Raw genomic sequence first — 13,278 nt, forward strand, 5'->3', positions numbered from 1 at the left:
CCTATGGGTAAACATCCTTACTTGGACCTTGAATTTTCTGTTCATCTCCTGCGCATTCGAAACGTACGTAATTCAAGAGGAAGAGAAGTTTCTTATTGCTCTAAGCTTCATGGCACGATCTAGAGTAGAAAGAAATGAGGCAATCCTGAATGTCTTGGTGGTCAACTGTTTATATGTGTGGCGCGCACACACATATAAAAGTGACCCCACTGGACACGGCTTCATAGACTCCCTAAGACACTTGAACCTAGGCTCTGATACCAAGCTTTGTCACGCCCCGAACCATGGCCTGGACGTAACACGACACTCGGTGCCTGACTGCATATGACCGAGCGAACCACATGGCCTGTTGAACTATCATGAGGCATACATGAGCGGAAATATAACGTGAATGCATGATGAGCCTTTATAAAATGTAGTAAGTCATAATACTTAATAAAAACACTTGTTTAAACATGAGTGCGGAAATAACATGAATGAGCCAAAAATGGCTATACGACTCCGAATGTCTGACATAGCATAACTGACTTGTCTAGTCTATGAAACCTCTATCATGAGTCTGACTGGAAAACATACTTACTGGGACAAGGCCCCCAGCATACCTTTAGATGCATAATTAATCATAAAGTAAAAGTTGACTAAACCCCGAATGAGATGGGGCTCACCAATAAGCTGATACGAGCAAATCCTAATGATCAGAAGCGTCGTCCTGTAAATCCGTACCTGCATCGTGAAATACAGGCCCCCGGGCAATAAAAAGGGGACGTCAGCACATTGAATGTACTGGTATGTAAAGCAACCGGAAGAAACAACATGGGACATGGAATAACATGATAAGAACTGAAACTGAAAACTTGGACATAAACATGAGCATGAGCATGAGCATGAGTACATATATATATATATATATATATATATATATATATATATATATATATATATATATATATATATATAACATGAGTAAAACATGATAAGTGGGGAGAGCATTTCATAAACCGACAACATGATATCACCACGTGGATATGTGGAGTCTGGTACCTCGCCGGACCAGCAGAGCCCCTATACCTTGCCAGGGTATAAGGTAATAACGTACCTGATGGAACCATTCAGTGTGAAATTAAGGTATCGTCCTAACTGGGCGGAGCGATCCTTGTCCTATGGTGGCTACATAGTTTCAGGCTATCTGAGCCTTCTCGGTAATTCGTGCAACTCCCAAAAACATGAACATAATATAATTGGCTAAGAAGCCCATGATTTTCGTGAATTAACTTGTAATCATGATTCCACGAAATAACTTGTAACATGGTTTCGTGAATTAACTTGTACTTGTCTTGTAATCATGATTTCACGAAATAACTTGTAAACATGGTTTCATGCAATAATTTTGTAAACATGGTTTCATGAAATAATCTTGTAAAATAGTTTCATAAGATATCTTGTCATAATCTTGCAAACATGTTCTTGATTCATGAGTAATAAGAATATTTCGAAATCATATATATAATTGACTTGAAAACATGCTTGTAACTTGCTAGATAAAATCATAAAGTTTCATATGAACGTAATGAGAACACATGAGGAGGAATTCATGATTCATGGATTAAGCTGGGATTCCTAATATCAATAATGGAAGATTAGGAATACAATAACGAACATAGATACGAAATTCGTGTACATACATACATAATTACGGGCTACCAATATGTTGGATTTAATGCCCTAGGATTTGAACTTCATAGATTTTTACGAAACGGATCATGGGGAAGAACGTAGAGATTCCCACATGTGGATGGAAGTTCTACATACCTTAACTTCCCGCTTTTGAGCGTATCACAATGTTCTTCAATCCCTTCAACTTCAATCTATAGCAATACAAGCCATAGGGATTCTATATTAGCAACAATATCCATGTTTTGTTCATCTAAGCATTTTATCAAACACTTAGTGGGCATGAAGCTCTATGACCCTCATTAATGGTGTTTTCTTCACCAAATCCCAATTCTTTTACTTCTAGCCAAATCTACAATCTCAATTAGGTGTAATTAACATCATTCTTCATCACACATATGAATCCAACAATCCCACATCAACAATCCAACAATCCTAGCATAGTTCATATAATTCTCTTCAACAACCCAATTATTATTCTCCCAAGAATTCATCAATTCAAAACCATAAAGGATTAGGGAGTAGAAATATTACCTTTCAAGAGTAGTAATCACGAAATCAACACCCCCAAGTCCGATCTTGGGCTTAAAATGACGACAACGACTTGTACTACACTTTTTCCTTCACGAGCTTTGGGATTCGGGGCCTTAAACTTGGTTGATTTTCTACTTTCTCTCTCTAATTTCCCTTCTCTCTCACTTCCTCTCTCTAAAATCTGAATTTGGAGAAAGAAATGGGCTGCTAGGGTTATATTTCCCTTTTATACCAAGGGAAAATGGGTTTGACCCAACTTGAAAACGGGTTGAGACCTTGCTGTCTTAAAACGTCCATATCTCCTTATCCCGACGTCTCCTGTGAACCCACAACCTATGGTTGGATAGGTTTTTCAATTATCTACAACTTTAGTTCTTTGCGTTTTCCCAAATTCCCAAGTTATGATAGGGTTATGGCCTCCCGAAGTCAGGTGACCCGAAACGTATATACGGACCAAGATACGGTCACTGTTACGGTCCCGTAACACGAGGTACGGACCGTAACTTGGTACCGTACCTTGGTGAAAATTTCCAGTGAGGTTCTGGAAATTTTCGGGACGTTACGGTCCACTGTTACGGACCGTAACACGAAATACGGCCCGTAACGTCACCGTTACGCTGGCAGAACTTCCAGCGAACAGGCTTCGGTAAAATGGGCATAACTCTTTGCACAGATGTCCGTTTGACCCCCGTAAGATACCGTTGGAAATATATTTCAAAGGGCTACAACTTTCATCAAGGAAGTTTTCTCAAATTCCCAACGGATTTTCATGAAATTTGACTGGAAGGCAGACGTATCAAAAACTTAGCCGATTCTATAGGATTTCAAGTGCCTTACTATTAGCCATATTGAGACGATCATATCTCCTTGCTCCGATCTCTTATTGGCTTGATCCTTATATCGTTAGAAAGGTATTTCTACATACTACAACTTCATTGATAGTACCTTCCAAAATTTCAAACCGATCAAGGAGTTATCGCTGCCCGAAATAGGTCTATCAACCATTTTCGCAAAACGTTCAAACCTTCCATGTTTCCACTAGAACTCTAATGATATGAGCTTAAACTCAGTCCCAAAATGCGGGGTGTTACAATGATAGTCGTGATGTAAGCGCTTACCTCATCATAGGAAATTCATTCCTATAAATAGGTAGCTTATGGTTCATTTGTATGAAATCATTAAAATCATTTGCTATACACATCCCAAGAGAGAAAAATCTAAGAGAAATACTCTTAGTGAAAGGCCTAAGTAAGAAAAGGTCTTTGAGAGAATTTTCTGTGGTAAAATTCTTGAGTGTAATTGGGATTAGGGTTGTGAGGTTGAGTGTTGTAAACACTTGTAATATTTCTTCTTTAATAAGATCTGCAGCAGCAACGTGGACGTAGCTCTCACATTGAGGGTGAACCACTATAAATCTGTGTGTGCTATTTATTCTTCGCTTACATCACGGCGTAAGTAGGTTCTGTCTAAGGAGGTTGGTATTTAAGTGGTCCAGCTGTGACCCTCCAATCTTTCCTGGGAACCTGCTTACAAAGGTCGGATTTGGGATTTAAATCCTAACAAGTACTTGATGAAATTGTTCGATAATTGGCTGATGGCATTGCTACAATCAGGTTACTCCAGGTTGTCCCTGATTGTTAGTACAACAAAATTCTTGAGAGATTATTATTATTATGTATCAGACGTTGAAGATGTGAGATGAGATAACTAATTTGACGAATCCTCTTTTTTGGCTAATGTCAAATTGTTCAGAAGATGGGATTACATTCTGACTATGACTACAAAGTAGGAAACACTACTTTTAGAATAAATAGTTTCATGCTCTTTTCTGGTTACTGCATTTGAAGTTTCTCATCCCTGGTAGCAGCACCGACTTTGTTTTAGGTACTATCCTTGGTACTTGCCTTTTTTTTTTAATCTTTTATTTTTTATTTTTTATTATTTAGCTACATTTCTTAGTGCTGTAATTTTTTTGGTTTGGAATGGGAATACTATATATGGTCTTGGTTAGGGCTGTTCACAGTTTTGGTTAAAATCAAAACCAAACCGAAAATTTAACCAAATCGAATAAAATAACCGACATTTGGTTTAGTTTGGTTTTAAATTTGAAAAACCGATAATATTTGGTTTGGTTATGGTTATAGTAAAAATAACCGAATAAATAACCGAACCAAACCGATAATTATATACATAAAATTTATAATTATTTATATGTATAATATTAGCTTTTCATAAATAATTAAAGATATTTTATACCTTTTAATTATTAATTTAATTTTGGTCTACTTATTTTTAAGGCCCATGTCTTAAAAGAATATGTCCAACAATTCAAGCCAACTCTAATAAGTCGTAAGCATAAGGGTTGTTTGTATTTTGAAACCTCTGTTTGACTTGTTCTTTTGAATCTAAACTGCGTTGCAAGTTTGGTCCACCTGATTTGCCAACAGCGTGTCTTTCCCTCAATATGCAGCAAAGTTCACCCTTGTGGGCCATGATGAAAAAAAAGCTTCATAAGAAATTTGAAGAATATAGAGAGAGAATATTTGAATTGTCACGGCTAGTCATAAACCGAAAAACCGAACCAAACCGAACCAAACCGACAATAACCAAACCGGTGGTTATTATTTTACTTGGTTTGGTTATGGTTTTAGACATTTAAAAACCGACTAAATTGGTTTGGTTATGGTTTTAACCAATAACCGACCCAAACCGAACCATGAACACCCCTAGTCTTGGTCACAAAGGTGTTTTATATGTTCGAAATAAAATAACATTTTTAATTATATTAAAAACTGCTTTTACTTGCTATATATAAAAATAAAAATAAAAGGATCTGGTTCATATTCGTTTGATGAAATTTGATTTTATTTCCAACATATTTCATTTTTTGGACAATATTTTTTCTTTCTTACCCAAAGTAAACTTTGGCATTATTTTAAAATGGCAATACGATAATATGCAATGATTTTATTTGATTATATATTAATCCTCATCCAATAATATTAAAATTTTCATTCAGTGAGAAGTTTTTTCAACGTACTATTCAAAAAATTATTGTTTTCGCAAAACAATTTGATTTTGTGGATATTGGGCGGATAACTTCAGTTTTGCACTTTTTAATTTACCATTCTTCTTTATTTCTGTCACGCCCCAACCCCGTAGGCCGTGACTAGTGCCCGATTTGGACACTCATATCATCTGTTAACTATAATTATTTATAATCAGCATATCATGAACTTATCTGTATGAAAGGCGGGATGTTATTTTTTTTTTTAAGCTGTCACAAATCTGTATGTCATAGGCTCCTGTCTCCTGAGGAGTTACAATTTTTAACATCATATATATATCTACGCAAGCCGACAAGGCTGCCACTATATGCAACATACCAAACATATTTATATATGCAAGTCGACAAGGCTGCCATTACGAATGGGTACGCCCCAACATAAGTCATAGTCATAAAACGCATCAACAACTATATACAGACCCACACAAATGTCCACAGACCTCTAAGAGTAATGACAGTATCATATGACGGGACAGGGCCCCGCCGTACCCCGAATAAACACTTATAGATACAACAAAAGGGAGTTATACCACAAGCTAGGCTCCGGAACAAAGGAGCAGTCCAAAATAGCTGAATAGGTATCCTAAGCTGGCGGATCTCCAAAACGAGCGTCTATACCTGCGGGCATGAACGCAGCCCCCCGAAGAAAGGGGGTCAGTACGGAATATGTACTGAGCATGTAAAGCATGAAACATAGTAATAGACTCATACTGAGACAAGGTGTATAGGACTCAATGCAACAAACAGAATTTCATAAAACTTGCCTTTGAACATATTTCATCTGTCTCGTTCTCATATCAATGTCAATATAGTGTTTTGTAATCAAAGCTGCATAATCATTCTGTATATAACATATATAATGTGTCCCGGCCCTTTAATGAGGGACTCGGTAATTATAATCATAGCATCATAAACATAAACATAGACGTGTCCCGGCCCTTTCCTGAGAGACTCGGTAATAAGGAATATGCCCTCCTGGCCACCATCTCCATATCATCATATCATCATATAATCACATCATCATATCATCATATATATATAACGTGTCCCGGCCCTCTAGTGAGGGACTCGGTGATTAATATAGTAAACATGCGCACGAAAATGTGTCCTGGCCCGGGACTCAGTGAAGGATATAGCGATAAGCACGAGCAGAATAATAAGCAACCACATATATGCAATTCATCTTTTGAGACTCAATAGATAAGCAACTAACCAGCTCTAAAGTATTAGGATAATAATCATATTCAATTCTTTTCAACTCTCATTACAAGCCATAGCAAGGAACGTTTCAGCTTTCATGTACATGTATCAATTTCCATGATGTAGTTTTTGAAAGTCAAGTATGCTTCTAGTCATGCCATTCGTTTAAGAGTAGGAACTTCTATACATCATTCATTAGTCAATCATATAGTAGGCTCGTGACAATAGCATTAAGGAAATATAGAATCATAAGTCATGCATGGAACTAGAGAATAGAATTTACCCCAAGGTTCATATCGTTTCATACTTACGTCTAGGACATGCCAAAAGAAAGAAAGAATAGGCTTTACATACCTTTAGCGTTTAGTCGTATTATAACCTGTACTTGCTGCCCAATGGTACTTATCCTATATCAAGATATCAAGAGCTACGAATAGTCTACGAGGGAACTCAATACGTACTTTAACGTTAACAATCCTTTTCAAACATTTAGACCACGTTTCGTTCGCATTCAAACCAACTACATGCAACCGATACAACATCAATAATCATATGTTCAATACCAATCCGGACAGCCCACATAACATTCCAAATAGCCCACATTCACAACATTCCATAACGATTCACATACGGCTATTACATTCTCAAGTTACTCCTAATAATCCGTAGCCTTAACGTTTTCGTGTAACAACTTTACAACAACCCAAACAACGTAAATACAATATATATTCTTAACTATCATTAGTCTTTCCAATTTAAAGAAGACAACATGTCCAAAACAGTTCCTAACCACAACACGTCCAAAACAGTCCCTAACCAACAACACGCCCAAAACAGTCCCTAACCAACAACATAAAGGTGCCCGGAATTCTTGCGAACGTTTACGAACATACCAAGCAAACCACATATGATTCTTACACATTATTTCATGTCTTCATTTCATATAATTTCAGTAAAATACGACCAGCAGTCACACGATAAATATATCACCAAATTCGTACACAAATAGCTACATTGTCGACACTATAACCTTACAATGACAACAACACATTTAACAACATTACCTTTACGATTCTTGGAACTGTTTTAGCATCATTTTTATTCTTACAACAGCCCACAAATCATTTCAATTTCAACTTGAATCATTGCACTTCACTTTCACTATATGTTCATAACAACATTCAACATTCAACATACACTAATTCACTTCTAACCTTAAAACAGTCCACAGTTTTGGACTGCTTGTATACTTCAACATGATTCGTTTCTTTAACACCTCAATTCACATATTCAACATGCATACAATACACCACAATGTCCATAACAACAACAATCAAAATATGGCACAAAACAGTCCATAACTTCTCCTAAAACAGCCCCCTACACGGCTTCAACACAACCACAACAACTTCATGCTTTTTATTTATTTATCCATAGTACAACACATTCAATTCATTCCCATCATAAAATTCATGACAACAACCATCAAAATACCAAGTAAAATCAGTTCACTATTTTACACAAAAACAGTCCACTACACGGCCATACTTCAACAAAACAACAACATGTTCATATCAACACAACTTCACCTCTAAAACAGCCTCTTCGGCTATAACCATATTTCAACACCAACATTCATAATTTCATACATGCAATGTACATTTACATATTCACAACACCTCAAAATTCGTCCTAAAACAGTCCACACGGTTCAACTTCATCATCAAACACATAGAAAATGATCAACTCTTACCTTAACAAGTTGGCTTCTTAACTTTGCTAGAATCTTGTGAAATGAACTAATACTTGTTCTTGTTGCTCCAATGGATACTCCACGTTGCTATACACCTTGATAAGGGTTGAAACACTTGAAGAAAATATATTTTTTTGAATCTACTTGGAGAACCCAAATCTGGCCGTGAGCTTCAAGGGCATGTATGACATGTTTATGGTTTCTTCTTCCCTTGAAACATAATGGTGAAGGTGTAGAACACTTTAAGGGTTTAATGGCAAGAAGGAACATAGAAGGCTGGCCGGTTTTTGGTGGTGGAGCTGCCATGGCCGTGGCTCTCTTTCTCTATTTGGTGAAGATGAGAGCTTCTCTCTCTTGTTCAACTTGTGGCATTGGGAAAATGAGTTGTGGCATGCAACTTTGGTCAACAAAGTTGGACATTTTGCTGCCCAAGGGGTCTTGAACGTTTCCCCCACTAAAGCATGGCAAAAATCAGATTTTTCCATGTGGTAGTGGGGCCCACACGGCCACTAGTGATAAATTTGTGGATATTTAAGTCTTAATCCCCACTTAATAATCCAACTTGCATCGTCCATATCTCCTTATCCCGATATTATTTTGACGAGAGGTTTGTTGCGTTGCAAACTAGACTCGATGAACTTAATTTTTGGCTTTTGAAATACCTTAAAACTCCTCATATACAAGGAGATATTCCTCCAACAATATGGGCTAAAAATCTGGTCCGAGATTTTATTGAAGTTGTTCCGATTCATTTCGTTTAACTTCTAATCCTCCTCCAACCTCATGTAACCTCTTATACATACATATACACACTTATATACATCAATAAAAATCCATATACACGTCTCGAAGGGTCCAGAGAATCACAATAACCTTAAACATAACTAGAGAACTCACAAAGCTTTGACGAAACTCCAATCGCAAAAGTATATTCATATCTTTTGTCCATCCTCTATATCATTACTAATAATCTCAATTACTTTAAAAGGTCACTCGCATTACCTCATATACATACTCATAGCGCGATTTCAAATCCTTTAGGTAACCATGTCACCTTGGGATATTTAAGGAAACCATATATACAACGATATTCTTACTAACTCGATTAACTTTCCTTGAACCTTCTTAACTCATTCTTTCTTGTTTTAATACAAGTAGCCCGGATTATTATGGAGTGTAACAATTTCATGCATATATAAATTAAAGAGATAAAATATCCTTGATTATTTCTTACTTTACATGTTTATTAAAGAAAAATAAAAATTAGTTTCAGTTATATTAATCTATTAGAATTTGAAGATCAAATTTAAGAATTTCTGTTTTAAAATGTTATAAGTACTATTTTACAATTTTAAAACAATGGCGTATTTTACTACCGCGCGAAGCGCGGTCAAATTAACTAATTATAGTAAGTGGGAAGCCTCGTAGTTGAAAGTTGGATTACGAAAATGTCCCTCAAAAGCTAGCTGACAAGTTTAGCTTTCATCTTTAGAAAACTACCTCTTATTAAATGATACTAAATTATACTCAAGTTAAAACTTATTACTCCTTATGTAAAAGAAAAATTGCTTATCATTGAATAATGTTAACCTCTACTTAATGTCAGCATACTAAATAGAAAGAGCTTTTCACCTTCTGCTAATTATGACCTGCGAACCTCTTCAGTGTAGGATAGCAATTGCACTAATATCCAAGTTCTCCAAATGAATTGTATATTTTATATAATAAATATTAAAATAGGTAACTGATTATATGGAATCATATTAAATGGTAAATAATGGCTACACTTAACTGTTACTTGGAAGAACGCTTAATCGGGCTTTTCGCCTCCAAAGGTAAAGAACTTTTGGTTTTCTTCGGTTAGCTAATACTCCTAATGAATTATCTTATCTAATCATTAAATGCTGCTCCATGATCATCTTATATAAATCTATATATAAATCAAGAATACGTATAACCATCATTGTGAGAAGAAACATTAGAGGAACAGAGTTGTAGATTTATAAGGTAAGTTCATTTTCTTTGTTACTTTCTGAGTTTTCACAGAAATGTATATTTTATAACGTAAGATTTTATTGGAATGCTTGATACTGTGAAAATATTCATAAAAATGTATATTCTTGTTTAAATAAAATTTTGAGTCGAAATTTTATACACTGTCAGTATAAACAAAGTTTTATATTAATGGACCATCAAAAGATATCAACAAGTAAGTCTTCTTAAAATTATGATTTGAAATTTTGAAAATAAAATTTACCTACTACAACACAAATAAAGATAATTTGAAGGTGTAAAAATTATTTACAGTACTGACACGTATATTAAGTACTATATGTAATGGCTGCCTCAGGATAAATGCACAAAAAGTGTTAAAAGTCTTCCACAATAGAGGCAATGCTTTGGGCATGCCTAAAAAAATTGTAATATTTATTAACAAAAGCACAAAGTTAAAATTAATAGGAAATTGTTGGGTATGCGAACAAAGTACCACATTGATAGCTGAAAAGAAAAAGAAGCTACTTATAACTTAATGATGTGAGACCTTTTGGGGAAATCCGTGCAGGCTTGGTGTTATATCCTGTATTTTCGTACGTCGGAAAGCGTGCGAGTTAAATGATATTAGTAACGGACATGAGGTTATCCCCCAAGCTTATAGGTGGTTAAAGTGACGGTACACATGTACCGTAAGGATTTGAGATTGAACAAATTGAAGAAAATTAAATTTCGTCGAGGTTCAAAATTTATTTGAATAAAATACGGTCCAAGCTATAATATTCTGTATTTTTGGACCAGGAAATTAAACCGTCCAATATGAGAGTATTCAAGAATGAAAAATCAAGAATTCAGGGTATACAAGGAATGAAGTCCCGAAATAATTTTGGATTTAACAAGGGTGACGACGATGATTGAAAATAATATTTTATGTGTGACAAATGAGGCTATGGACTACGTTATACTACATGATTATGATAACGAGTATATGAAGTGTGCTTAAGAAATTAATTATGCGTAAATGGTTATTTGATGAACTTAGTGAGAAGTTAATTATTTGATTATGGATTAAGTGGATGAATTATTTTGGATGTCACCCCCTAACGTGGCAGCAACTAGCATGACAAATTTATATATATTGTTATGTGGCATTCTTTAATTAAAGGGATTAGGAGTAGACATCATGATTCCATGCGTACACAAAAGGATAAAATATTTGTGCTTTGTAAAAGAGTTGGATTACAGCACATGGTATGTTTTATCATTACATTAAGCTAGGCATTAAATTAAGGTTTCATTGGTACTATAGTGGAGGACAAAGTGGATGTATGCAGCAACATATGACTATTGCTATGTACTAGTGGACACATTTTGGAAATGAATGGTAAGCATGGAGTTATTAATTTTGTGGACTCATTTAAATCCCTTTACAGATTTAATATTATCACTTGTTATTGAGGTGGAGCCAATACGGGCAGATTTTTCAATAATGACCCAACCAATTCCCCAAAGTAAAGGAAATTAGTAGAATAAAAGCAATTGACTAAATACAACTATAGATTTAGATTTCTTTTTCTTTTGTTGGGCTGGTCACGTGTAGGGCCTTGGGGGCTCATAGATGTATATCACCAAATGAGTCATCTTCCACCTTGTAGTTGAACACATAAACATTTTCTTGGAGTGAAAGCACAAAAAAACCACTCGGCCAAAGTTGCTTTTAGCCGAGCAATGGAAGCTTGATGGAGGGAAATTAATGTCTCAGAGTGTTGAAATTATTTAAGTAATTAGCAAGGTTAAGGAGTCAAGTTGATTAAGGTAAGATTTGATCTCTTTTATACACATTTTGGAGACAATTTAAGCTTGTATAAATTTGTAGATATGTGATGAATATAAGAAGTTGTAGATGTTGGTGTTGAAATGTAAATTGAACCGTGTAGGAGGCTGTTCTAATTAAGCATGGAAAAATTTATTTTAAGTAGTATTTTGGTTGGTGTTATCATGAATTATGTAATGAGAGTGGAGGAACTAAATGGTTAAAGTTGAGGTTGAATTTGTTTTAAGGGCTGTTATAGAATTTATGGTGATATTAGCACAGTTTTCTTGCATATTAATGAATGGCGTTGTTGTCGTGTGTGGGCTGGCATAAATCACGAATTTGGATGAAAAGATTGTATGAAATAACGTATAAGAATCGTATGTGGTTTGCTTGGTGTGTTCGTAGGTGTTCGCAATATTTTCGAGCATCTTTTTATGTTGTTAGTTAGGGGCTGTTTTGATATGTTGTTGTTCTTGTGGAAATAAAAGAATTGAAGATATGGTGGTGTCCATATGTTATTGTTGGTATTTCTGTGTCAACAGGAGAGCAATTGAGAATTCGGATAGGCGAATATATAAGGAAAATACTGCCGAAATTTCTGTAGACAAGTGCTAGCATAGGATTGAATTCCTAAGTACTTGTAGCTAACGTTTGGTATTCGTTAGCGTATTTGTAGACCTTGGGGAGCCCGAGGCGTAGATTTGGATTTACTTTAGATTGACTATCTTGGAGTGCGTACGAGGTATGTAAAGCGCAACCCTTCTTTCTTTTGGCTTGCCTTAGTTTTCAATAGGCTATATCATGAGCCTCGAGGAAATTCTAAATTCGAAATCCGAGCATGTTATGATCCTTAAATATATATTCCTTGGCACTCTTATGTATGATTTGATGAAATATGAACCATTATGTCTTTGAAATTGTCACGACCCAACCCCGTAGGCCGTGACTAGTGTCCGTGCTGGACACCCATACGTACCCAATAACCCAAATTAGCATATTAGTAGAATGTATCAATATAAAAGTCAGTTGGCGTTACTAGTTATCATAGATGAACAGATATAGCACGTGGAAGCCGATAAGGCTATCACAGATCATATTAACCCAAAACATATACATAACCCACATATATGTCTACAGACCTCTACAGGACACAACAGAATCATAAGACGGGATAGGGCCCCGTCATACCCCTGAATAGCGTACATATATACAATAGCAGAGGACTGTACCAAAATATAGGCTTCG

The 13,278-nt window shown here is 35.6% G+C and overlaps 1 long non-coding RNA gene across 1 annotated transcript; it reads right to left on the bottom strand.

Annotated features, from left to right (window-relative positions):
• Window positions 1-405: 405 nt before the first annotated feature.
• Window positions 406-2,768, bottom strand: LOC132605403 (uncharacterized). The gene is made up of 3 exons (XR_009569173.1): window positions 2,206-2,768; window positions 1,810-1,865; window positions 406-723 (listed from the first exon to the last, which is right to left on the bottom strand). It is a non-coding gene; the product is annotated as an uncharacterized LOC132605403 (long non-coding RNA).
• Between the last annotated feature and the right edge of the window lie 10,510 nt (window positions 2,769-13,278).

This window comes from Lycium barbarum, chromosome 8, assembly GCF_019175385.1.
Source record: "Lycium barbarum isolate Lr01 chromosome 8, ASM1917538v2, whole genome shotgun sequence".
Classification (NCBI taxonomy): domain Eukaryota; kingdom Viridiplantae; phylum Streptophyta; class Magnoliopsida; order Solanales; family Solanaceae; genus Lycium; species Lycium barbarum.